The 27,687-nt window shown below is 41.3% G+C and overlaps 1 long non-coding RNA gene across 1 annotated transcript; it reads left to right on the forward strand.

Moving 5' to 3' along the window:
* The first annotated feature begins 4,512 nt into the window (after positions 1 to 4,512).
* LOC124485559 lies at positions 4,513 to 26,091 on the forward strand. Its single transcript, XR_006958074.1, has 4 exons — positions 4,513 to 4,554; positions 23,027 to 23,123; positions 23,269 to 23,351; positions 23,656 to 26,091. It is a non-coding gene; the product is annotated as an uncharacterized LOC124485559 (long non-coding RNA).
* The last annotated feature ends 1,596 nt before the right edge of the window (positions 26,092 to 27,687 follow it).

Here is a 27,687-nt window from a genome sequence, read left to right on the forward strand (position 1 = left end):
GGCTCCCAGAAAGACACTTATTATTTTTCTTTTAAGATGTTTATTTATTCAGTCACATTTGTGGCATGTGTGAAAATCCCCTCTACCTGTGCTTAATCTTTATGTGCCCAGGACTTCAACGCTGCAGCTAGATTTTTTGATGCTTTCCGGGCACACGATGCTGATGTCTTCTCCTTCTTGGTGTCTTCCTCCTTCACAGGAGTGTCTGTAAGGGTGGCAGTGGAGGGCCGTTTTCTGCACATTGTTTTCTGGCTGTTTGTGATGTGGCGGGATGGCTTCTGGTGAAAAGTATTTTGTACCCATCTCAAAGGTTCATGGTCCCGAGGGATACGCAAAGAAGGAAGGTGGGTCTGTTGGAGGAGGCACAGCAGGAAGTGGCCTTGTTTGAGGAGCCAGAGCGGAAGATGGAAGAGGATGCTCAGTGACCAGGGACAGTGACAAGTCACATTCTTGGAACATCTCCCTATTAAATGCCAAATCCCTGTGCATCTAAATCCTGCCTGCCCATTTGTGGGTACCGTTGCCTTTGACAGGGACACCCTGACAATGCCTGGGATGTCGTAAATCGATATTGTCAACCCTGGATGAGTTTTCATCCATGAGTTGTTGACTTTTAAAGGGCCCTATACACTCTGTTGAGCGGGTTTAACTTACAGCTCGACTGTTTAAAAAACTTTGGACTGTGAGGAGCTTTTCGTATGAAGCTGGAAGTGCATCAAGTTAATAGGAAATCAGCTTTTATCATCCACCCCCAGAAGCATTGGTTGTCCCGTGCTTTGGTTCGTGACTGAATTTATTAACTTGCCTTTTACCATGTCTTGCTACAACCCTTTTTGGATTTGGGATTGTTGTTATCCATGTTTCATTCATGTTCCAGACGTTTTGTGGTTCAAACGTGTGTTTGTCAAAAAACCCTTCTCAATTTGTGGAAGCATTTATTTTATTTTTTTACATGTGTTAGGTTTAAACTGGTTCCCCTACAAAGGCTTGTGGTTTGGGGATGTCTTTTCGAGAGAGTGAATCAGTCAACACCAGTCATATTGGTCTCACTCAACTTTGGTGGAAAGTTGCAATTGTAGTGAGAGTCTAAGACAAACTTCCAAACATGAAATAAAATGGAAATAGTAAATACTCTCTCTCTCTCTCTCTCTCTCTCTCTCTCTCTCTCTCTCTATTTATCTCTCTTATAGAAGCTACATAATTCTCTTTTTGAAATATGTTTTTCTCTTAGATTTACCTGACCTCTTTGGGACTTACTGTAACTCATAGTATGAGTCAGCTGGCCTTGTATATACTCTGAGGCTCCTCTCTTTCCTCTAAGAACACTTCCTGATGGTCCAGTACCCTGAAATGGGTAACTTATCAGGTACTCGCTAGCCAGTTTCTCTTTTTTATGGAATCTGATTAAGTTGGTATTAGAGATGACAAAGTCCTCTAATTTGACTGTGCTCACCTCATCCCTGATTATATCCAATGCTTGTTCCAAAATATTGAGGGAAACCCCTCTGTTAATAACCCTCTTCCTCACTGTTGGTATGCTGGAAAAAATAAACACAATACAATTTCTTGACATGGATCATTTGTTTACTATATGACAAACAACAATGGCTTATTTGCTAATGGACCATTACAATGAGATTTATAAGAAATAATGAAATTATCTTTTTGTTACGTTATTACCGTAACTCCACTCATTATGTGCCTCTCAATGACTGCATGTTTAAATGTAACTGAAATGTGTATTGGCACCAATATGCCACCGTAGAGACAAAGACTTGAAGGACCATCTCCTGTTGCAAGCATCCGAAGTCTCCCCTACCAGTAAAGTAGCTTAAGACATCGTAGTTAGTTTGTAACAACCAGTCAAGTTGTTAACGTAAGTTTTTTTACAGGCCAATGCATACAAACTCCATTTTACTGTGACAGGAGCAGACAGATAAGGGTAGTCAGAAATGACATGCCAGTATAATAGAAATACAAGTATTATTTTGCTGAATAAATTAATTTGAATTAAAAGCATAGCTATACTATAGCTAGGTAGCTGACTTCAAGGATCATCGATAGGCTACATCCCATATTTAAACTTATCAGCATCCAGATTTCAAATCACAAGGTAGGGCCTGGCTTCCCGATAACAACGGTCATACAATGTAAGACTGCATGCAAAGGCATTGTGACTTTCTAACGATAGACCTATGTCTGTATTTTAAACCAGCACGTAGATGTTGCACACTTGGACACAAAGTGACTTCCAGGCGTGCATACGTTTTATAAAAGTTTCAGGGCTTGCGTCTCATTTGCCACGAGACTCACGCATTTCAACCATTCCTCGCACTGTCACGCAACATGCTGAGAATTAAGAGATAACTTGTCCCGTTATTAATATAAAATACAATAAATGCCACCTGCCAGCCAAGTAGAAACACTAGCGGCACCCCTCCTCCCCCGGACACACACAACACTAACACGAATAGAACATGAGAATGGGGGGTGCTTGGCATCACTGTGGATCCCACATTGAACATTGTTAGAAAGTAAGTCCATCATTAGGGGGGCTGTCCAATGTGCTTGATGGAATCTTACTCAACCACCATCAAGATATTGAATTGTACAAATTCTGTAAACAAAATACAAACAATCAAAATCTTTTCAAATGTCAAGATCCAAAACTGCTCAACTGTATAAGCAAATCCTGCTTAGCAAAGACAAAAGTCTTATGATCGATAAGGGCGGACCCAAACGCAGACACAGACAAGAATTCGGTACTGAAAATGATTGCAGGAGTTCAGGGGAGTGAGGATGGCAAAGGTGAAATGAGCAGGATGGTGGTTAGCAGAGTGTAAACTCGGGTATTTATAGGCAGGCAGACTAGAGATGAATGAACCTGGAAGCACAGGAAACCACGGTAAGTACAGGCACGGTAAACGACAAGAGGAAATAACTCAAATTATACCATGGTCTATGTGAATACTCGATTCGGATTGGCTGCAGGGGTGCCCATTATTATGTAATAATGTACACCTAGTAAGTAGTTCCAGTAAAACTGTTCACTAGGGCTGTCCCCGACTAAGATTTTCTTTGGTCGACCAAGACTCGACTAGCACTTCTGAAAATCGATTGACAACTAGACAAACATAAATATACAAACATTTTCCCGATCTGACTCAATGTAGCTACTGGACATTCCAGATTCAGCTGCTAAAAGCTATTAATAATAATAAGCCTCATGTCACTAGTCCTGTTGTTACGGAATGCCGATATAATACAAAATGCCTGATTGGTTATTATTTATTATCTCTTAGCCTACAATGTAGGCTACTAAAAAAGCCTAAAAAAGTGCAGGATGCGAACTTACGTGGAAGCAGAGTGGGAAACGGTGCAACAGAGTTGTCTTGGCCGAAGAAGATAGGCATATTCATTTTTCAACCCAGTGCGTGTTAGCACGAGTGAAGTAGGCCAACGTATGGTTTTTTGGTGGTAGGCTACATCATATTCAACGTTGAACTATGAAAAAAAAAACTGTTATTGGCCGAGTTTGCATTCAACATTTTTTGAGTCACCCGGTAGCTACTTTGTAAATGTAAATGTACTGTAAATGAAATGCTGCCATACCACAGATTTCTTTGCCATTTTGCCTAATAACACCGACAAAGTAGGCTATGGGTGAGTTTGTAGTTCGGCAGCCAATTGTGCTCGTGCCGTGTGAAAAAAACGAACAAAACAAAGCACAGATTAACGAAAAGGAAAACAATAACACCTTTTCTTACAAATATATATTTTTTGATTTGCTTTATTTTTCTTAAACAATAAAATTTCTGTAGAACATTTCTTTAATTCAGCAATTGTGACACAAGCGGCAATCAGATCTCACACTCACACTGCCATACGGCAGCTCGACTAAAAAAATCTTAGTCGACCAAGAGACCAGAAAATCGACTAGTCGACTTAGTGGGGACAGCCCTGTGTCTAAAATTAGTAACTATAGCAACAAGTTCCGTTTACAAGCCTTCGTTTACAATTTATTGAAAAGTTAGCATATCGACTAATAGACTACCAGCGACTAAACTCACATCCCATTCGCTATTCAACTCGCTACTTCAGGTTGCGGCCGAGTCCGACAGTACACATGGACGATAATTTCATGAAAATCTTGATATTGATTTGGGGACAATGACATATCTGGTTAGTTAGCTAGTCTTCTTGTTAAACATACTGTCAAATTATATTTACTGTTTGTCAACCGTACGCTATGTTTTTGTCCTTGAATCTTGCTAGCATAACGTTAGCTTTCTGGTTAAAGGCTCAGCCAAAGGAAAGCCAGACAGTATTTCTGGTTCTATGAGCTGAGCGGACTAGAAATATCAGAGTTGGCTAACGTTCAAAAACGTAATATTTTTATTGCAAAACATATTGTGGTAGGGCTGACTTGCAGCGCATTGGGCACACGCCCTCTTAGGGGTGGGGTGTATAAATACGCAGTTTCCGCCTGAACTAAATCGTTTTGAATTGTTTGGCGCGTGTTGCCCGTGGTTGTGTGTCGCTGGAAGAACACTGGTAGGTTTCGATTTATCTGTTATGTAGCGCTTACAAAAGCGCTTGTTTAACGCAACATTTATATCCGTCATTGCAGACTGCGCGTTGCTTGTGTGCTGGCGCATTGGCTGAGGTTTGTGTGCGGGAAGCCTGACTAAGGTATAGGGTTTGTGTAATTCTTTCTTAATTATGTAAAGGTTGTTATGGTAAATATTGTGTGTAATGTGTATCAGATCAGTCTGAACCTGATGTCTTTTGTGTTTTAGCAGGAAAGACACGCATAGCGAAGTGGTTGACCACTGTTTTCCCGTACATTCATTTGTTTGGATTTATAGGTTGTGAGAGAACCACCAACACATATTTCTTTTGGGTTTTTGTTTGCCTTTGTATGAATGTGTGTCCTTTTTGGTTAACTGCCACCTGGGTGTTACCACCCTCTGGATACATTAGGTCCAGTGAATTTACTGTCTGACATTTTGTGTGTTTTTGAGATCCCCAAACACTATTGTGTGGAGTGTTTGAGCCTTGACTCATATTGTTCTAGATTATGTTAGTCCACTTAAATGGAGTGATTTGTAGTGTGTTAATCCAGACAGTGTTGCTTTCATTGGGGATTGGTTTGTCAGACTGTGTTTACTAGTTACTCGTGGCCTGTATACCATGGTGGGGAGCTACTTTGATGGCAGTGTGTGAATGTATGTGTGAATTATTGTTTTGTAATCCTATTCAACATCAGCGACCAGATATTTATTAAATAAACCATACTGTATTTTGCTATATGTCTGCCTCTGCATAGTCATTCATTTGATTAGCCTGTGTCCTGTGGACCTTCGTAATAAGTGACAGTCAGGGTTTGTCACAATATGAAAACATAAATTAATGTTTGTGGAAAAAAACTTATCATGGTCACTTCCCTTAGTTTTTTTGGCCCTTTGAGGTGCGCATCGATGCCTCTGTATCGTCCATTATTTTATGATAATGTAACCTACTGTACACCTCGTCGAGCACTATTCCTTACTTATCCTATTCAGAGCATGTGAATGAGAGGCTATACCTATTTTATTGACGCTAGCCATCAACGTTGGAGTTGATGATAAATCAAGTAGCGTTGGGGTCAAATTAAGAAGCTTAAAAACTTAATTGTATTGATAAATTAGACAACTATTTCAGTATTGTATTCTTCCAACAGATATTGGTTTTCAGCAGGTTTAAATGTATTGATCTTTCGCCGTTAAGTGTCACTGTTTTGTCAGTCATCTTTTTTGTTGTTGCAAAGTGTCTTATTTTTCCCATAATGCAAATTGCAACCAGCTAAAGTCAGTCTTTCGTTAGTCACATAGTGAAGCTTTATGCAACAGGTAAATTGTGTCCATGGCAAGTCGGACTTAAAGTTACATTTAAGTCTAAGACTAGGTTTATTTTAATGCAACTGGCCCCTGGTGGTGAGTGGATGGAGAACCACAGTATACTATTGAGTTGATGTGATTGAAAGCAGGTGTGCAGGAACAAGGCGAATCATCGGCAATCAGGAGGTAGCCAAACGGTACAGAGTAAGAAGCCACTCCCACACCACACACACCCAGAGACAAACGGGGAAAGGAAACACAAGAGAAATAACTGGAGGCATTGCCTGGTCATGACAAACTCATCATTCGAATTTACAGAATTCTATCAAGCTTCAAACAGAGACAGAAGAGAGAAAGGGTATTCCCCAAGCTCTTTAAAAAGATAGGCCTAATGTTTTTTCTACACTTCTTCTGATGCCTTCTTCTTTTAAAAAGAAAGCATCAGAGGCCAAATATGAATGATCATTGTCATATGTGCATCTACGAGACTGGCATACTAGGAGGCTTTTGAATGATTAAGGGAACACATAAAGGAATTCTCGTGGCGCTTTGAACTTTCTGCTGTTCTGAACACCCTCTCAACTTATTCCCTGCTCTGCAGAAGATGAGATTTTAAAATAAAACACTAAAGAAGGCTTGGTAACACCCAGGTACATTATATGCCTATATAACTAGACCAAGCTATGGAGATCTTTAAAGGGGTAATTGACTGGGGTTTTGAGATATTTCACACTGTTCCTTAAGGTCTCCGAACAGGGTATGTAACATTGGTTGATAATAAGAAAAATTAAAATGTAACAAGACAAAATACAAGCCGCAGTCTTTGCGGGAATCAAAAGCACATAAGCCGCAGTTTTGCGGTGTTTCGAGTCTGTCTTAGACTCGAGCTGCCTTTGCAGTTTCTAAAACATATAACAACCCAGACTAGCCGCAATCTATCTGCGGTCTCTCGAATCCGTCTTGGACCCAAGCTGCCTTTGCAGTTTCCAAAACATATAACAACCCAGACTAGCCGCACGCTATCTGCAGTCTCTCGAATCCGTCTTAGACTCAAGCTGCCTTTGCAGTTTCTAAAACATATAACAACCCAGACTAGCCGCAATCTATCTGCAGTCTCTCGAAAACAATAAAAAGAGTACTAAAACATAAAAAAACTATAATGAACAAATAAAAGTAGAAAAACCCTTCTGGGATAAAATTAGTTAAATGCTTTGGTGAAAATGGCCCGGGTGCTGTTCTATGACCCCTGGTGCTTCCTGTGAAATTGTCCCGGGATTCTCCTTTTATGGTATGCTCATGAATATATAGGTAGGCTGCGCGCTGATTGGTTGGTTTTCAACGAGTGAAGCTGCAAAGCAAAATCGCAACACTAGGCCGTAAGGTGAACCCTGTTATCATTTCATCCCGCTCCACAGTCTGGCATCTACACAATCTTTAGCTCATAAAAAAGGACGATTCTAAGCTACCAAAAAAAAGTTTGTTGCCAAAATTCCAGTCGATTGTTGATGCGTCTATGTCTAATGCAGAACTAGTTTCTTCAGAGCGTAATAGGATTTTGGTGGCACGGTTCGACACGTGATCGTTCTACACCAATAAGGTAGCTGCTTTTTGTCAACATGGATGGATATGGTTGGCAAATACAGGATGGGACCTTTCACGTCACCTGGATAACCAGAAATTTGGCCCCTGACAGTGTTTTGCATGTGATACACTGTGGCTGCAAAAGTGCCCGTGAGACAGGCAGATGTTTCTGTTTTTCGCTAGGTCTGTGTTGCAGACTTATGTCGTTGTTGTAATTGTGCCAACACAAAAGAAACTGAAGAACTGGAATTTAACCATCCTGACACAGAGAGTGAGGACTGTGTGTCCTTAATCTGTTATTCCTTATTCTGTTTTGTACAGTTTTATATATCATATTTCATACTTTTCATGAAGATTGTTTTTATGGTTGATCAGTGTTGTTTTCATTTGTGGAAGACTGAATGAATAAATGAATTAAATGTTACAACAACGACAAAAGTCTGCAACACAGTCCTAGTGAAAAACAGGAACGTCTGCCTGTCTCACAGGCACTTTTGCAGCCACAGTGTATCACATTCAAAACACTGTCAGGGGCCGAATTTCTGGTCTGATCTTTTAAGCTACGGTATATAATTGTCTATACCGTAGCGTAGAAGATCTCTGTTCAGTTCAACCCTCGACACATTGGTGCGAACCATTTCACCAAGGACGGTTTTGAAAACCTGGGACAATGTAAAGCAGGATTTGCTATGAAGCTGTTGCTGAAAAGAGGTGTGTTCCGACCTTATGTTCATCACAACCGCAAGCTGTAGTATGATTTTGTCGGTAACAGTTATTAGCAATGGTAACGTATCCTGTATTTTGCACCTGCCTTTCTCCAGACAGTTCTTTCAAATAGATCATCTAGACAGGCGTTAGCAATAGGCTAAACTGCTATTCGTTTAGGAAGCTTCCCTTCCAATTCCGACAACAGCTAGTCTATCTAGAATAATTTTCTAAGTAAGGTATGTTGATGTTGATGGGGGGGGGGGGGGGAGTAAAGAAGAGTGCCCGGCAGACCTAGCATTATCCTTGTGCAGTTGCGTATCGCAGGCATGCTTAAAGCCCCTTTCCCCCTACTACTCAAGTCAATGTCAATGCAACAGAACTTACAGAAGGTATGATATTGATCTTTGCTGCTCTTATGGCAAAGTGGAGTTCTGAACTCCACGTAGGTTAGAAGGGGGTCTTTCATTTAGGCATCGGAAAACGTACGCGAGTGGTAAATTGCGACAGTGGGCAGGAAGGGTCAAAAAGGAGGACAAAAGGGCGAAAAGACGGACACGCAAGAGTGGTCCGGACAAAAGGCTGGAAAACCGGGCTGTCCGGCCGAAATCCGGACGTCTGGTTACCCTAGTCGAGTGTCTGGTTCCTTGGGAAGATTATGAAAAGTGCCAGCATTCCTAGTACAGCCTGGCACACTGCATTTACGATGGTCCATTTTCAATATACTTTCAAATGTTCTCCTTTGTTGTTAGTGTGTAAGTACACAGAGCAGCGCAGCTTAATCAGTGTCTGAGATCCTGGGCCAGAACACCAGAGGGCTGGTCTGTATGTAAATGTTGGAGCGTGACAAAGGTGATCCTATATTTGTGACGTCAAAAATACAGCTTTTTTTTTAAACCATTCGTTTTACAGCTGTCAATGGACTTTGAGGTTCACTGTATGTCCATTTCACCCACCGAACTGTCATTACTCAACTATGACAAGGTAAAATCGGTTTTGCAATCAATGACCCCTTTAAAGATGGGGTCCAAGTGCATTTTTTTTTTTTTGTATTCTATCTCTTAGTTTTTTTCCAAGTTAGTGACATTCGCATAAATTAAGTGTTGACAAGTGATGACAAAAAGAGCTTCAAACACGTATACTGGACCTACCACCCACCTGTCTTCAGGTCTCTATAGCCCACCCAAAAAAAGGAAAACAAAACCCAGCACTCACCCTCGCGTGCACACACAGACTCACACCAGGACAGAAGAGACAGAATAAACAATTTAAAAAAAATATATATATACAATATAATTTAAATTAAAATATATACAAAAAGGGAGGGGGGGGGATTAGCTCAGGGATTAGTTTCTCGTACCACATTCATTTCTATGGAAAGTACTCAGTGGTGGAGTGAGGCAAGCGAGAGCCAGAAATGGATCCCGCCATCTTTCCAGTTCTTGCTCGTCTGGTCTTGCGCAGAAAAATGGCTCGCCATGTTCCTAGCTCCGAGGCTCGTGCACGCTGGCAAAATACTTTTGCTACACGGGCACTATTCACTATCAATAGTTCAAGACATCTTAATCCCTGACTGCATCACGGGCACTGTGCACAAATAAAATCGACTGGACGAGCAGGGTACCTAATCGGAAATGCAATACCACCAACATCCACCGGGGTATTTGCCTCAAGCCGAGGAGCGAGCGGTGAGAGCTTGGAGACCATTGACGGAGAATGGGCGGCATGACAGCTCTTAAAAGTGAAAAAAAATATCTTGATCGCCCCATGGTGGCTGGCTGCAGTACAGGGCATAAATCCTGGCCTCTCCATGTTAGCGGATTGGACCTGAGCCAAACGAAAAAAGTGCACCTGGTTCGGTCCTTTTAGGTAGTTCTTATCACGCTGATGTCTGTTTAAGTGCACATTTTTCAGTTTGTTTTTAATTAGTTATTTGACAACATGAAGGGGTTAGTGTGTACTTGCGATTGGGTCTGGTGAGTGTATGGGTGGGACCTCAATACCGTGGCTCCACCAGCCGATCACCACTGTGCAGACTCTGGCTCCAAATGACATCACCAAGATGGTAGCACACATATCCGGGATATTTTGACTTAATTTTTGTACGGCGGGAAGAAGCGCAGAATTCGGTGTATGTGGAGCCCTCTGTGACATTGCTTGTAAAAAGGGCTATTCAAATACATTTTGATTTGAAGCGTCATCCATTCTTTCTACAGTCTTTGGTAGAGACAGAGAGATTAGCGGAAGCTAAACACTTCAAGATGTCAGCAGCTTCTCTGGTCTCTGCTCTGGCAGGTGAGAAGGGAAAACGCATTTTATTCAATTTTCTTTAGTTCCCCACAGTGAACCTCCTTTAAAGAAATGCCAATAGATACGATTGCCCAATACTGGATTCACCCTCCCCCCCCCTCCCTGGGCCCGTAAAGATGCACGGTTGGAGGAATCACTTCAAGGAATGACATTGACAGGAAGTGCTGACTGGCTTGCTGTTTGTCTTTTGATGTGCAAGATCAAATCGATGTGCGAGGCATTCGGAGAACATTAGCATCAGCCTGCAGGTGCCCGCCTGCCCTCATTAGCGTTTACATCCGACTCTCCAAATAATCTGGATTTACTCAACGTCGCTGCAGAGCTGCAAAACTGAGACACATGAGTTCAGATAGGATTCACAATTCAGGCTACAAAAGAAAACGCTTAAGTTCAATATTTCATTTAAAAAAGACTAGAAGAATTATCTGATAATCTAAGAAACAGGTGGACATATTGTCGATCTGAAAGGAAATGAGTGAGGTTGTCATAATGAGAACACATAACCATGACTAAGACACCATCTGACATTGACATTTGTTAATGCTTATTAGCTTTTTGTCTCCTGTGGCCTTGCGAGCAGTGGTGCCTTCGCTTAGGAAATGACACCAGGAGCCTTCATGACTGCTTAACGCAGATGGATTAAAGGTCATTTGGCATAGATAAAGCCTGATGTCAGTTTACACATTATGTGGAAATAAACTAGTGCCTCCAACTTAACATCAACATATTCGTTCCTTTATAGTACCTTCACATAAATCCCTTATCACACATTTTGGACAGCTGACATTTATTATTGTTTAATCTGCCCACACAAGTTTTTTGACTTTCCGATATTCATGGTTAATATACCTAATCCACCATTGGACTGCAAGTGATGGGGGTTTAACTTTGATTCTGAAGAGACAGAAACAGCAGTGCTTTCTGTGACATTTGAATTCATGGTGCTAGTCCATGACTTCATGCTAATGATCAAAGTTGAAGGAGGGGAAATCTCTTGAGTACAAGTTATGAAGATGAGATGAGATGAGGAGAAAGAGTGAGTTAGAGAAAGAGTCAGAGAGAGGAAGAAAAACACTGCCTGCTACCCTCACTTTGAACACTTTTACACTTTCCAACAAGCTTTGTTTTTTAATTGGCTGAAATTAATCTTAGGGATGTAGATGGCAGATTTGCATTCATTAAAACCCAACCAAAAGAAGTCATGCTTAATTCCAATCAAATTTGGTTAATTATGCATGGCCAGAGATTCCCAAATGAGCAGTGGATTTTTGTTAGACCACTTTTGTGTTTCCTATAGCAAATAAAATGTAATGAAGCTGTCTTTCTGTGTTTTAGTGAATGTTGAAGAGCAGAGGCAGAGCACCTTCAGCTTGCGCTGAAAACAATATTACTGCTAAAGTAATTATAAGAATCTGCATTTTTCATTGTTAATTGTGGATGTCAGCATCATTAATTTTAATTTACAGCAGGCAATAAAATTAGGAATACTTTGTGCTGATGTTTTAAATCATGCCTGTAAAGGAGGGACGTGTAATGCAACTTCAATCTCAAGCAAATATTGATTGGGGTGGATGGTCTTTTCTGTGAATCTTAAACAGGCAGATGGAGAAAATGTGCTTGTTACTTCACTTTTACAAGTTAACTCCTGGAACGACCAGTGCCAGAGAAACACTAGTAAATGTGTCAGCCTGGCCTGACAAACACTCCACATTCATGCTGTATTGCACGGCTGTAACAACTCAATGATGTTGGACCAGATAGCGATTGTCATAAAGGCACCTCTGGTGTTGTTTATTCAACTGCATTGAAAGATGGGTAAAGGTTCATTCTCGTTGCGTATACAGTGCATATACTCTTATGTATACAGTGCCACCATAAAGCAGGGAAGCATGGAATAAAATGTAAGCAAATATAATTGCTTCATAAAAAACAGACATTAGCAACAGGACTTAAATAGCCACACGATTCAGACTGGAGTATTACAGTACACATACCTTGTCTGAGAAGAGGTCAAATACAACCAGGATCTTCTCGCAGTCATGCTGTCTTTGAACATACACACACATTCTAAACATGACTAAATGTAAAATCATTTGGAGCGATACGTCCTTCATCACCTTCATGTCTATGAGGAACTTTGTAAGGCCTGTTTTTTTGTGTGAATGTGGATGACAGGGGAAGTGGGAGTAGTCGTCTTTTGGCAGTGTGTGTGTTTGGGGGGGAGGACGCTTTATGCTTCTGCTACAACACTTGATTAATAGCTGCATTTGGACTGTAGTAGTGGTAGAGGACACATCCTGCTGTTAGGAGCTGTTGTGCATTGTAGTCTGAAAACAAAGGAAAAATGAAATTGATCTTTCTGGACTCACACAAAATCAATGGATGGTCATTTCCTTTTTCGTGGGTATGTTAGCTCAACTGACTTGCTAAATCTCCTCATGACTGGTCATGGAAACAAAGCTCTAGAGGTCAGCTAGAACTTTAGATTATGTCGTTTCCGATCATTGGGATTCTTAGAAACTAGTGACTCAACCCTGCTCCTGCTCTTGTCTTAGGTAGCTGTCACATTGGTAACGCTTCAAGCATTTTTTCATGCCACCTAAGCTGCATTTATGTCTATTTCACAAAGTTTGCCCTAGAGTAAACGTCACAAGCAAGGGGCGTGTCAGGAGGAGATGTCTGGAGGAAGGAGGAACGCATGCGAGCAGTACTCCTCCTCCTTCTAAATGGCCCCATCATTCCTGAACAATAATTTAAAAAAATCCCAAAACACGATTCGAATGAAGATCATCAACCAGTCAATAAGGCATGTATAGAGAAAAATGCCATCTATTTAAATTACAATGGTTTCCTTTGCATGAATGTTCAGATTCCTTGCAACATGGGGTTACGTTACTCATGTCTATATTAGCTAACTACCTACTTGACTAACAGGTTGTATAGTTGTCTTTCTATGGCTAACTGACATGGTTAAATTCAGCTAATTGTTGACACAATCTGATCAGCCATAACATTATGACAACTGACAGGTGAAGTGAATAACACTTGTTATCATGGCACCTGTCAGTGGGTGGGATAGATCAAGCATGAAAGTGAAAATGTCGTCCTCAAAGTTGATGGATAGGTTAAAAGCAAGAAAAATGGGCAGGTGTAAGGATTTGAGCAACTTTTACCGGGACCAAATTGTGATGGCTTCATGACTGGGTCAGAGCATCTCCAAAAGTGCAGCTCTTCCTGTTCTGCTGTGGTCATACCTGCCAAAAGTAGTCCAAGGAAGGAAAAGCAGTGAACCGGCGCCAGGGTCATGGGTGGCCAAGGCTCATCGAAGCACGTGGGGAGCCCATGTTGGGTGGCCTATGTGGTCCGATGCAACAGACAAACTACTGTTGCTCAAACTATTGAAAAAGTTCATGCTGGTTCTGATAGAAAAGATGTCAGAACACACAATGCATCACACTTTGTTGTGTATGGGGCTGCGTAGCTGCAGACCAGTCAGGGTGCCCATGCTGACCCCTGCCCACTGCCGAAAGAGCCTACAATGGGCACCTGAGCATTCGAACGGGACCACGGAGCAATGGAAGAAAGTGGCTGGTCTAATGAATCACGTGTTGGATGTTCTGGACAAAGAAGTCCGATCCATGGACGCCCCGCCTCACACCGTACAGGACTAGAAGGATCTGCTGCTAATATCTTTGTGCCAGATACTTCAGCACACCTTCAGAGGTGTCAGGTCTGGTTTAAGGTTTTGGTGTGTCTTCTGGTGCGTGTACAAGCTTGTCTATCTTGTTCTATGTTAATAGACACGGAGCTTACTCTTTAGACACAACTGACTAATAGCCTATGTTGGTTGGGAATCGAAGGATCTGAAAACCAAGGCCATGGTTTATCTTTTGGACAGGTTATTACATGGTTGGATTTGTTTTTTATATTTGTCGTTAATGTAATGAAGTATTTAGCTCATGTAGTTTGTGGACATGTGTGATAGAAGAGGCGTGGCTTCGGATACACGCTTTCAAAGCTAGCTTGTAATGATGGTCGTTTTGATTCCTTTCAGAGACTCAAATGTTTTGATTCCGTTCACCAAAAAGATTTGTTCACAGATTCGTTCTCTAATTCGCGAACAAGATACACTGATTCTCTCGTTCTCGTCATCTGATGATTCTCTTTTTCTCGTTCCAGAACAAATTAGCGAAACTCTTCTAAACTGCTTCCTATTTTCTTTTAGTTCCTTCAATTCGCCAAAAGCATAACTTTGTCAGAGACTCAAACAAACAAATATTTTTGGGGGAAGATTCAGTTAATTTAGTTCCCTTTAAAGATTCATTCAATTAGAAAAAATATTTTGTGAATGACCCATCACTAGCCTGCTACTTGCCTCTCTGGATTACACATAATGGAAGTAAGGTGACAGGCAACATTTTGAAGTTGCTCATCCACAAATAGCCTAATAAACGCATAGAATAGGGTTTGCTTCTCTTGGTAGGCGCCTGTATTTACATTTAGTCATATAGCAGATGCAGATGCTCTTATCCAGAGCGACTTACAGTAAGTACAGGGACATTCCCCCCGAGGCAAGTAGGGTGAAGTGCCTTGCCCAAGGACACAACGTCATTTGGCATGGCGGGGAATCGATCCGGCAACCTTCGGATTACTATCCCGACTCCCTCACCGCTCAGCCATCTGATTTCCTTATTTATGATAATCTTTTGTAGTCGGTGAATCGAAAGGCCAGAGACGCTTGGTGTTTGTCCCTGGCTTGGGAACCACAATTCACCTTAGGTTAGATTCTCAGTGAGATAATTGACTCGTTAATATCTGACTCCAATTTTAAGACATGTGCACAAGTGCGTTACCTGTAACCTCGAGCGCTAAACAGTTAATGACATGAAACTCTGACGTAGATAAAAATCGTCTGCTTGATCAGAGCACCGACCCTAAAGTATGCGTGTTCACTAAACAGTCGTTTATCTCTACTATAATGTAGATTTAACCATAGTCGACCTAGTAGGATATGTAATCGATCACTCAGAGGCCCCGGTAAATTCCTTCGGAGCGTGGAGATCCACTGTAAGTGACTCAGAGGCCTTAAGTTAAAACCTACTCAAAAGTCTATGTTTATAATCAGTTAGCCGCACCAACCAGACTAGATCTAAGTTTTCACCGCCGTAGCCAGATAGATACGTTTCAAAGAGAACACGTAACGTCAAAATGCACAATAATAGTTTATTATCTAAATAGTAAGATAATCAATACAATGATAATGAAATATCATCAAATACAAAACATACCTTCAGAGCAATGGTTAACAAAGGTATGTCACAATGAAGACTAGGCGCCGAACGCACCGGAGCTGTATCGTAAACAAAACTCGAAGTGATTGGTAACACTTCTTCCTATATTACACCCAAACCTGACTAAAATGGGGACACCGGTCACATGACTGAAAAGTAGTCTAAACGCATACAAATTCAAATTGGATCATTAATCAAGGCTACAGTAGACCAAGCGGTTCCCTTGCAAGACAGGGGAATATGTTAAACACATGTTGGTCTGCTGTAGGCACAAACTCTGTAAACCCTGTACATGTACATGTTACAGTATTACAATTATGACTAGCATGTAATACATAAAATAAGGAACAAAATCATATCAAACATGACATTAAAAGCTGTTTAGAACCTTATTTTCAAGAACACAACTTTTAATGATAATTTCAGAGTCTTCCTCTGTCCATCTTCCTCTTCAACTGTTGAGACCACCTTTCCAGAGGTGTGTCATTAAGGTGTGATTGTCATTTTAGCATTCATGCAAATCAACAACTGTCCCAGACGAGTGTCTGGGTGACCAGTGACAAAGGGGCTGCCAAAACAGCCCTACACTTTCACACATACATATTTTTACTTGGCTGTGAGTAAGCTACTCTTGTGTTCACTTGTCGCACCTCTAGATAAAGACAATAACCATGGGCGTCGCCAGGTATATCCTGCAGGGCCTGTCAGGTGACATCTATTGAAAATGAATGGGAGCGGTCAGTGGAATCAAGTCGAAATTCGCCTCCCATTCAATTTCAATGGACGTCACGTGACTGGCCCTGCAGGGCAGTATGGGATAGCTGGCGACGCCACCCTGGTGAATAGGCCGCAAAGCAAGAGGAGAAAACTGCGTTGTTATTTTTTGCGTTTATTAGGGCATTAGTGGACGAGCAACATCAGTATGTTGCCAGTCAAAACTAAACTAACAAGCATTACACAGCTAGCACAACAACAAATTAAATGCAAGGAAGTGTAATATCCCAAAAATATCTTAGGTTAACTTACATGTACAGGATATTTTAATGCAAACTAGAATTTAAAAACAATGTGCACATTTTTTTTTTGTATACTATGATAAATTAAAGGCTAAAGGTTTAGGGATTTCAATTGTCTACATTTTTTCCAGGTAATGATCCACTAGCAATGACAAAACCATTGTAATTGTAACACAATGGGATAGCTCTGACAATTGTTCCTCAATTCCCCATGCTTGGCTGATCCTCAAGTGGATGTGCCTGTACCTGTTGTGCAGTACATTCGGCAACTCCCACACCGTGATTGTGTTTCCATTGCTAAAAGGTTCTACACTGGTGTTCAATTGTTCTCTTCAAGCCTGGCTGGGCGCCAAGCCTCCTTTATGACACATGGAGCTGCTACACTATCAGCTTCGCTCTACTCTTCCTGTCTGTTTTCCTGTCAGTGACTGAAACAAGTCACTCTAATGCAACAATGATGGTGATTTCGCTCTGCTAATCGGAGCGAGTAAGTGCTTAAGCAGCTGCTTGTACTTTGATCCAATTTGCTTCCTGTATGTGTGCTTCCTCATGTGGGGGTAAACAGGTCTAACTGTGTTGTCATTAGTTCAAAGCACAGCCAAGTAGCCTAGTTCACATGAAAATGTGCTCTATTTGTTTTGGTGCTTAACCATCAGACGTCCGAGTGACCATTAGAGAAGACACATTTCAAGGTATTTCTATTCGTGTTTTCATGCCAGCTGGTCAGTGGGCGTAATTCTACCAAGCCACAATTGCTCTGGTGACGGAATGCAAAACCCATCGCCCAAAACAGCCACCTTTAACATTACTGTGTGCTTGTCTCCCCTCCCCAAGGACGGTCAAGATAAAAGATGGAAAGAAAATGGATAGCTCTGATTTAATAAACATCCCTGAAATGATCCCGGTGACCCGCGCAGCGGCGCGGCAGTCACTTTCACTTCCCGCCAGGTTAAAGAATCAAGTACGATGATTCATTTGACTGACTGGGCTAGTTGAATTTGATGGATCATCCTTAAAAGCATCATTGCTAATCTTCGACTCCTCTTTTTTTTTTTAGGTTATTCACAGATCAGTGAGTTTTCCAGCGAACCCCGGACCTGGCATCTCTCTGTTCTGTGTACATGGTATTCATCATGGGCTGACAGGGGGAGTCCTTCAAACGACAAATAACCTTCAAAAGGGGGGGGATGCAGGCAAGCAGTAGTTATTTTGGATACATTTCACAGTGGAGCAGAGACAGAAAGAGTGAGAGAGATGCAGTGGACGAAGGAGATGTATGGCGTCCTTGCTGGATGCGGAGAGATGGACCCCTCTCAGTTTTCCCAGCATAATCATTTTGAGCCTCAGCCATGCCTTCGACAACTCAATCAGACAGCCCTCTACCTGTAAAGTGGCTGGGTTGATTTGATTGCCATTTTTATTGGATCCCGGTCACATAAATCAAACCAATGGGGCCGGCTGTACAGACGTGACCACTCGTCATTCGCTAGTAGCCTTGGAAACATTGTTTCGGGGGCTGCCCGCCTGTCACCTGAGGTAAATCAGAGGTCTGAAGTTTCTCTTCTTCAACACCAGAGCATGGAGTTAAATCATCTTGAAAATTGATGTCAGTGTGGCAGTGTTTCCACTCATCCCTGGGATAGAGTCCCATCCTCTGGTGACAATGTCAGCACTTTTAGCCCTCTCTTTAAAAAGATGCCTCTCCTCTGCCGGCCTATTGGCCTGTTAAGGCATCAAGTTCTTGCTTTGACCTTTTCTTATTTGTTATAAACCTGAAATAGGCTTTGCTTTGTGATGTTTATTGGACAAAAACATCCTGCTTGCCTATACTTCTATGTCCAACTCCTGCTAGTGTAAGGTGTGGATATGATATTAATTCCAGTGTAAGGTTTCTACTGATCCATATTGGTGAGTAGAAGCATGAGAAACAATGAACCAAATTAATTTAGACCTTTGATAATGTGATCACGTCACGACTATTTTGGTTCATGGGATGACAAGTACATAACAGGTTGTTTCTATTTCCAACCTGGTCATGTTTCTGATGTTGCCCACCGGGGGGGTGGGTATCAGGATCAATTTCATTCAACGTAAATATCACTTGATCTGCACAAATTAGGAACAATAAAAAACCATAGAAATGCAGCTGGGCTCTATTGAGATGTCCCTTCTAGGCATGTGTCAAAATGGGAGACATTAATGAAACATCAAGGAGAAAAAATTACCATCTAGGCGACGTCCAAAGCAGTAAACTGGTAAACAAGTCTGCTGTTAGAGGTGGGGATGATTTGAATCAACAAGGGTGAACAGATATGCATACTCCGCGCATTAGTGTTAATAGGAATAGATTATGGAGGGATTTGGCGGAGTGACCTTCAGTGGACTAATTGAAATAGTATTCCGAGTCAGCAGTGGAGTAATCAACTTAAACACAGAATCATAAATCATCGTGAATAGCGCTGTCACAAGCCAGCCATTACCCTGTGTTTTTTTTTTCTTTCATGGCAACCTCATGAAAATATCTGCCACACCGATCGGTAGGTTAATAGGAACAGAAATGGCATTTAGACTCTATTTGGATCAAATATACTGCAAGCTTGAAAGTAGAACTTCGCTAATTTGCAGGTAATGTGAATTGATGCAGTAGGGGTAGGAGATGGGCTGGAGGTAACGAGGAAGCAGCCGGAAGGGAAGCATGTAAAAAGCTGTGTAAAGGCCACTGTTGATATGTACAGGCTACATCTACGCTGTGTTACAGATGCTAATATAACACCTGCTGAAATGTTTTATTTTTGGGTGACTCAGAGTAACAGTAGTTCATCTACCAGACTACATCCTTGTCTAGGCCTACGTTATCTGGAGCAGAGGTTAGACAATCATGTTGGGTTAGGATGACCTCTGTCCTCAAGCATTAATTATTGTCGGCAACAAGGCAATAAATCTACAAGCTACAGTAGCTCAAAAGATAGTGTAGCTTGTTCCCAGTACTTACACAGTAATGTACTGTTTGCATACAGTTTAAGGTACAACAGGTACAATTTTTTTCTTTTGTCCACTATAAACATGCTGTGTAAACTAATGAGGCCCTCTGAGAGTTGTGTAGCAACACAGGCAGTTCAGTGCCAGTAGAATGTCAATTTCAAATTTTGGAGCAGTCTTCTACTTTCCAGCCAATTATGTTCCAGCAATCTTGTTCCAGACACCTTTGCTAGACGGGCCTTTCTCCTTGGCTGATTTTGTAAAACCACTGTCAGTCTAACTCAAGCGTCAGAAAAGCACAAAAGTTCTGACAGGAATTGGGGGCACTGTTTCTCATATTTTAACTTATTTCATAATGTCACCTATATGGCTGCTTTAATAAGCCAAGCAAGAATGTGTGTTGTTTCCTCAACCAGTCGATCATTGACAATATCCAAAGGTTTTTTAATCACTGCTACTGTTGTGTGCTGAAGTCTTCAAGTACAGGTTTGGGTAATTCAAGTGCATCAGGTTAATTTTGATGTCATTAGCGCTCCACTTCAATACATCCCAGTTAACTCAAGTATTGATATGGGGCGCTTTGTCAAAGTTTACAACATCTTGATTATTATCAACAAGTGCCCTAGTGCTAAATAGCTTTTTAATTGCAAGCAAAGTGAACGAATTAGATACTAAACAGTCGGTTAGCGTCAATGAAATGTCTTTCACACAACAATACCCCGCAAACTTGTCAGAACCGCTGATAGGAAGGCCGATCCTGAACGCTTACACGGCATTAATCAAATAGCAGATCTAATTAAAACCGCTTTAAACAAAGCTTTTTTTCTAAATGTTGCTCAGGTATGGCAATAATTTTTGATCAGCCAAGCCTGGAAGACAAATAATTAGAACTGCCACGGCGGCCTGATGAGTGATGTCAGCATCTCGGAGTGACCTTCCCTCTGCTAATTAATTTTCATCCCGGTGAAAAAAAGGCCCCGTTGTTGCACGTTATTAATTGAGTTCATGAAAAGATGCACCTGATTAATTTTTGTTGATAATACTTGTCATTCTGGACGTAGTTCGTAATCAGTTTATGGGTTTTTGTCTTCCAAAGTTGATCTAAGTCATCTTATTCCGAGATAAATGTGGCCACGGGGGAGTGCCCAGTCCATATAGAAAGCAGGTATAGCAAGACCACACATGGATAATTCCTTTTTTAACTAAATTTGGAAGAGATGTGTTCAACTGGTTCATTGCACTTTTATGAGATGAATGGTTGCTAGAATGAGGTTGCAGTGAGACCTCTATGTAACAAAAAACCCTAACCCTTACTCAGAAGTATTCCAACACACTGCTGCATCATGTTCTCATGTGTTCCGCTGTGGTATCGGTTTGCAGTGTGCAATTGTACTCAAAGAAAAAAGCTCGGCTCAGAAAAAGTCTCAGACATGAGCTCAAGCTGCAAGTGTTATTGTCTCCGGCTGGGAACTCTCTGTCCATTGGCCACATCAGTGTGTCATTCAGTAGCAGTCAGACCCTCATTGTGCTCTGTATTTTAACTTGAAACAGGAACCTATAACAATGCATTTGAAAGTTATTTTTTGTTATGGCAAAAAGCTTTCACAGCTAACAAGCCTGCTGCTCAATGATAAGCTACAAATGTAGACTAGCGTCTAAAATCAATTTAGAATTAATAATGCCTAAACCATTTCTGCTAATGAAAAAAGTGTTATTATCTGAAGAGGTTCACAGTCATCTGTGAAATGCAAGACATCATTGAGCTGGTATTAAAGCAGGTCTTAATGAACACATTGACAATTCAACTGTATTGTCCTTGACAGTTGAATATTATGTGAATAGCTTTGCTTGTCATTGCACTGAAACAATATTAATAGATCTATAATTATATTGAGCAAATTGTTGATTTTGTTCCCATAGTATTTGACATGCTCAGCACAATGAGGATATAAATGAAGAGTAACAAACAGCTTTCATTATTTCTTCTGTAATTGGTGGATCATTATATCTTTTACAGATAGTTGCCCACAGCAAAAACATAATCTGTGTTTCATAAAGGATACGCAGTCCTTAATGAACACTCCTGTGACTTCAGACCGGTTCTCTCAAAGACACATACCTACAGTGTTGTACTGCATCTCACACAATCATTTCCTGTAATATTATGCTTTGAGTAGTGAAATTCTCTCATTTTTGGTGACTGTGTGTTTTCGAAACTCTAGGGATCCAAGCGAATATAGCTCCTGTAAGAAAAGAATGTCTTATAATCAGTGAACTATCCTGTCCTGTTTGACTTCTGCACGTGTTTCGCAGCTTATTATACTGTATGCTGAGTAAGTGCTGCCATTAGAGCACCATGAAAGGACTGGTAAGGAGGAAATGTAGTGCAGATCTCTGGGAGACATTTTTCCCATCAGTGCAGCTGATGGAGTCATTAGGGAACACCGCCAGGCAAGCTCTGGGGCCTCTCTCTGTAAATGGCCCTGTTGTGTAAGAGCCTTCACAGGACTCTGCTGGCTGGCCCGGAGCACTTCAACAGATCTAACAGTTTACAGTTGTAGAACTGCCATGAGAGGTATAATGGCGTGTCATGTTCCACAGTGGGATTCAGCTTAACTTTGTCCTAAAATAACATTTGGTCAAACATGAGAGATTACACACATTTAATTTGCCACTTGGCTTTGTTTGGTACCAAAGTCTCAGAGTTATGTGTCTCCACTACTGAGGAACGACCCCAAAGAGTCCAGCGTCTTTTGGGACCTGGGAGTCTGGTAAGATTTTTGGGACTTGAGCAGGATTTTGCACTGGGAGTGCTTATTTGACAGCTTTATTTATGGAATAAGAGCAATGTGAAAGATATAGTATTTCCTCTTAGAAATCCAGCTCATTTACTTTCCAGACTATCTATTTCTCTTATAGAAGGCCATATTTAACCACACCTGTTTCGGTTGATGGACCATATTGACCATGATCCTTTGCAACAGAGTAGTTCTTACCATGATTCTTAACAATATTTTGGTTCTTCCAAAATGGTTTCATTGTAGTTTTTTTCATAGGAGAATCAGGATCATGGATTCCCATGTGATCGTTTTAATGCATGCCCATGGTAGCTAGCAAGTTGTCTACTGTTGTGTTGCTAGGATTTGAAGCTGATTCCAAAGAAATGCTTTTCGGAGCAGGATACTTTACACATAATACTCATAACCCCAATAAATCATTGACATGAAAAAATAACAAAGTTGTGTTTTATTTGCTTTATTTAAAGGATTGAGCATCAACTCACTGTACATCAATCAAGCACTGCGGTTTGCCAGCACACCACACCACTTTGACACTGGCTGCCATACTGTATGCTTCGCACGGTAGGAAACAATGCTGGATTCAACCCTCTTAAATCTATATTGAGCGTTTTACATAATACACAATTGTTACTAAATGTATGTGATCATACATTGGGTGTCGGTCAAATGAAGAAGACTTTTTGTCAACTTAACTTGATCACTTTAGGAGGCTACTCAAGGCAAAGTGCTGACATCATCTAAATGAGAAGCAGAAGGACCGGCTCTGGCTTTGTGAAGGGGGCAGTAGAGGTCAGTCCAATATGCATATCATTTAGGGTTACATTCGGGTTTAAGCTCCTTGATGAAAGACAGCCCTTTGTAGAAGCACTCTTTTCTTAACTCGAAACTAGAAATTGACTACGGATTATTCTTTGTTGGCTCAGCTAAACAATGTGAGAATCGCTGTCCTTCTGAAATCATTGGAATATGATAAGATACTGTATATGGAAATGGCTTTGATTGTTCCATGGTACATATATTTCAAACTCGAAATGTCCTATGGTGTGTATGTACGTCTGTATGTATTTAAGGATCTTTCCGGTCTTCATTCCAGCCACAGTCAAGCAAACAAGTTTGAGGGAAACTGATTCGTCGAGCAAGCGAAAACCGAGGAGCTGAGGACGGCCCGTCAAAGCGGCGAGTGTCATTCATCTGCTAACCTGTGCAAGGTGGGGGCCGCTTGATGTACTCCTCCTGTGCCGGGTAGCATATGTCCACAGCAGCTGTGCCACCTTGAATAGTCAGTGATTGTGAGCTCGCTGACTGCATTCCTGGGAGCTTGGCCAACAGCAGAGTGGAGTAAGCTGTCCTCCTCATCTTCATACAAGCTTCCAATCTCTCAATATTCCACCCCATTGGCATTGAATCATTTTCCACAGAACCGGCTGAATTCACACTAGCTACGGTATACTGTGACAGAGATAACAATAGGCCCCCTGCATGCAGACGCATCCAATTAGGACGCTAAAAAAGACGAATATTTCTCATCAGTTATTCTATGGAGAAACGTTATCTCTCAAATGTGTCTGTCAAGATACTTCATCTGGGATTCGTTTGTGACAAATGACCCTACTGTAAAATGTAAGTCTATACCTTTGGTAGCAACCATGTGGTTTGATGCTAAGTTACGAGAGCATCTTTCAGGATAGACTTGGTGCAGGCTTTACACCAACAATGGGAGGTTCTTCTACATTGTTTATGAGTGTATTCGGGAACCAGGTGGTGAACCTCCATCCCTTCCAAACCATTTCCATATCCAAAACAACCTTCCTCCATTAACGTCTCATATCCATCATGCACCGTCATATGCAGGTGAATGCACACTGACTCACCACAAGTGACATTGAGAGTTTTAAACAATGACCATCCCTTCACCATGTTTCCATTGGGTTCAGAAAACGTATGCCCCCCGTAAAGCTGACAATATGGGCCATTAAAAAAGATTTAGGGTCTGTCTTCCAGCACCACCCTCTGGTGAGAAAACTAGATAAATAATTGGGTTTCAAAAGGACAGCACCCTGAAATATAGGTTCTGTACAATCCCATTTTAACAGGTTAACACCAGCAAGAAAATATGTGAAGTTATTGGACAAATAGTTGATTTTCCTTTTTACAGTCTTCGTACAGTCTGTCAGAGAGTCAGACTCTTTGGTGCTTTATACCTTTCCAAAGTGTCCAAAGTGTCTAGTAGGCACATCCACTTGAAACCCTTCCTTAACCCTGTCTTCGTCATCAGACACACTAAAACCCATCACCTGTAATTGTGATCATCCTCTCTCTCTTTGGAAAAAACAACGGCTGTAAATCGAATCTAAATGCAGACATTACAAGGTTGGGTTGAAATGGAAATCCCATTCCACGGAGTGATGTCCGATCATAAACAAACAACCGACATCTGTGGTATTTCTCCACCCTATCAGCCGGTGACCCTTGTCCCCTGGGGCTAGGGGGCTTGAGGGGTGGGCAAGGTGAATGACGAGCCCTCAGAATGGGATGGCGTTCCCGAAATAACACCAACCCCCACCCGATGTTCTAAACAACACAATCACACAATCAAAGCTTTGCTGCCATTTTTCCACTCATTGTTTAATTTTCTGGTGTGGGGGCTATCTTAGATATCTCCACAGCTGGCTGTTCTTATCTTTGACCTTCAGCTTGTTGCTTTGTCGCTGCCCCCCTCCCTTTCCCCCCTCTTCAATGCAGTGCGACCTTCAGAGGGGTGTCATTACGACTCCCTGATCCATTTGACGATCCCCTCATGTGGAATGTGCATACGCCGAATAGCGGAGGATGTGCACAGTATGGGGTGAGGTGAAGTACTTACAGAAATATGACTTGACACGCTTTATCAAATGGGGAAAGATGAAGACGAAACAGCTGCTGGTGCTGTCGTAAGCAATCTGGCCGTGATTGAATAAAAGTGTCAGGAAAAGGACCGCTTGATGGTCTTTTGTTCTCCCACATCCAGCTTGATGTTAGTTTGAGCTGTCAGGGGGGAATCACAGCTGGGTGATTTATCAATACTTGGAGTGACCTTGCAGCCACACTGGCTTTCTGAGTGTGTGCGAGTGCATGTGAATGTGTGTGTTTACAATTACACTTGTGTATGTGTGTGTGCGTGTAGGCACAGAGTTTCTTGGATTAAAAGTGGGCAAAATGTACTATTCCATAAAACCTTTGGTGTGCACGCAATACGACACAAGCTCGTGTTGACTATTCTTTTTCCTCCTAAAATCTTGTTTTGCCACATGACAAAAATGAAACAAAGTACTCATGAAGTCACAGAGAACATTATAAAAATACTTCTTGTGATAAACATCAGGAAAAAAAGTTTGCTCTAGGTGTAGTATTTGACCTGTCCACTTCAAAAATCCTTGCTTTGAACACTTCGACATCTCTCATTAAAGTCTTGTCATTTTTTTTTTACTGCAGCCTTTGGCTGTCTCTGTTGTGATTAAGCAGATGTTATATTGCAGTCTGCAACCGTCATTGCTGCCATAAAACCATCTGTGGAATTGCATTATGTAAATGAACATAGGAATCTGCATAAATAAAGTTATAATTAGTAATACCTCTTCACAGACCTCCAGTCTCTTTGATTCTTAAGGGCTCTTAATTATGTACAAGCAGGTAAAAAGTACAAATCACTGGTGATCTAGTAACATGAGAGCTATTTTTTACACAGACCTGAGATTAATATACAGAGACTTTAATGTTTGTTTAGAAGACTATTTTAAGTATTTAATTATTTCTTTGTTATACAATTTTATTACAGAACAGTATTTACATCTAAACCTGTTTTGCTCTATTTAGGCTGAGATCACACAACTGTTGTCTTAAACAACTGGTGTAAAACAACTGTTGTCTGTTGTTTTACACCATTTTACTATCTATTTTTGTAGTTCAATATTGCTATGTATGTATAGAAAACCCCCCAAAAATCAAAGGTAAGCATTTATGTAGCCCTGCAGTGAGACACAATTTTACAACTTATGTTAGTTACAGGGGATATTTAAAAAAAACACTGCTGCAGCTTGATTGGGAACTAGTGAAAAGGAAAGTTTTCCCTAAGAACATGATTTCTAGATCCTTCTGTTGTGAGGGGTGCCGGTGGAAGCTCGTTAATTTCCCAAGGTTTCTTTACAGCTTCTGTAGAACATGTGGCTACAGGAGCCGTCAGAGGGGCGAGGTGATTGGCAGCCTGTGTTTCAGCGGATGCTGATCTCCTCAATCATGAAAGTGCCCCCTTTTTGTTTAAACAGATACCTAATAGCTCAACATCGTGGGAGGGGAGCCCTATTTTCTTTATTATATCAGATTTGGAGCACAAGTGACAAAATGAATAAGCATCATTTTCTAATAGATACGTACCCGGTGAATTCATTTCATTGTATGTAATTTAACACAAAGTGTGTGGCTTTTTAGAAAATAACTGGGGAGAATATGTTGTAAAGTGCTTTTGCCAGTAAAATGTCCTGTATTTAATTAACAGCAAGACTACATGTTTATGTCAATGTATTTACGGTGCATCTACCTGTAACAATAAGAAAACACAGCTATGGCTTAGGGTTAACAGAATGACATACAATTAGCAATCCATCTTTCTGTCAGACCCTTTGAAACGGACTTTGTTTCAATTAGTTATGTGAAATTCCAGAGTTCAAAGAAAGCACAGAGAGAAAAAAGCCTGATAAAGGAGAGCCTTTTAAAGTGAACTTGAACTAGCACTTGATTAAGAGCGAAGGTAAGGAGGAAGAGAGAGGAGCATTGTCGGATGATTAGACATCTCGGTGGAGGAATCTGAGCTATGGACACAGAGGAGGGGCTACTGGGAGGTCAGGTAATAAGGAAGAATGGACTCTAGAATGCCCTGAAGACTGGAGGAGGAGATGGGCGAAGAGGAAGAGAAGGAGGAGATGGGCGAAGAGGAGGAGGAGGAGGCGATGGGCGAAGAGGAGGAGGAGGAGATGGGAGAAGAGGAGGAGGAGGAGCCGACAACTATACTGTAGGACCCAAGTATTCAAGCTTGTCACACTGTGGAATAAACAGTCTGTATTTTATGCTCAGTTTCTATCAGACGGAGATG

Source organism: Hypomesus transpacificus, chromosome 23 (assembly GCF_021917145.1).
Source record: "Hypomesus transpacificus isolate Combined female chromosome 23, fHypTra1, whole genome shotgun sequence".
NCBI lineage: Eukaryota > Metazoa > Chordata > Actinopteri > Osmeriformes > Osmeridae > Hypomesus > Hypomesus transpacificus.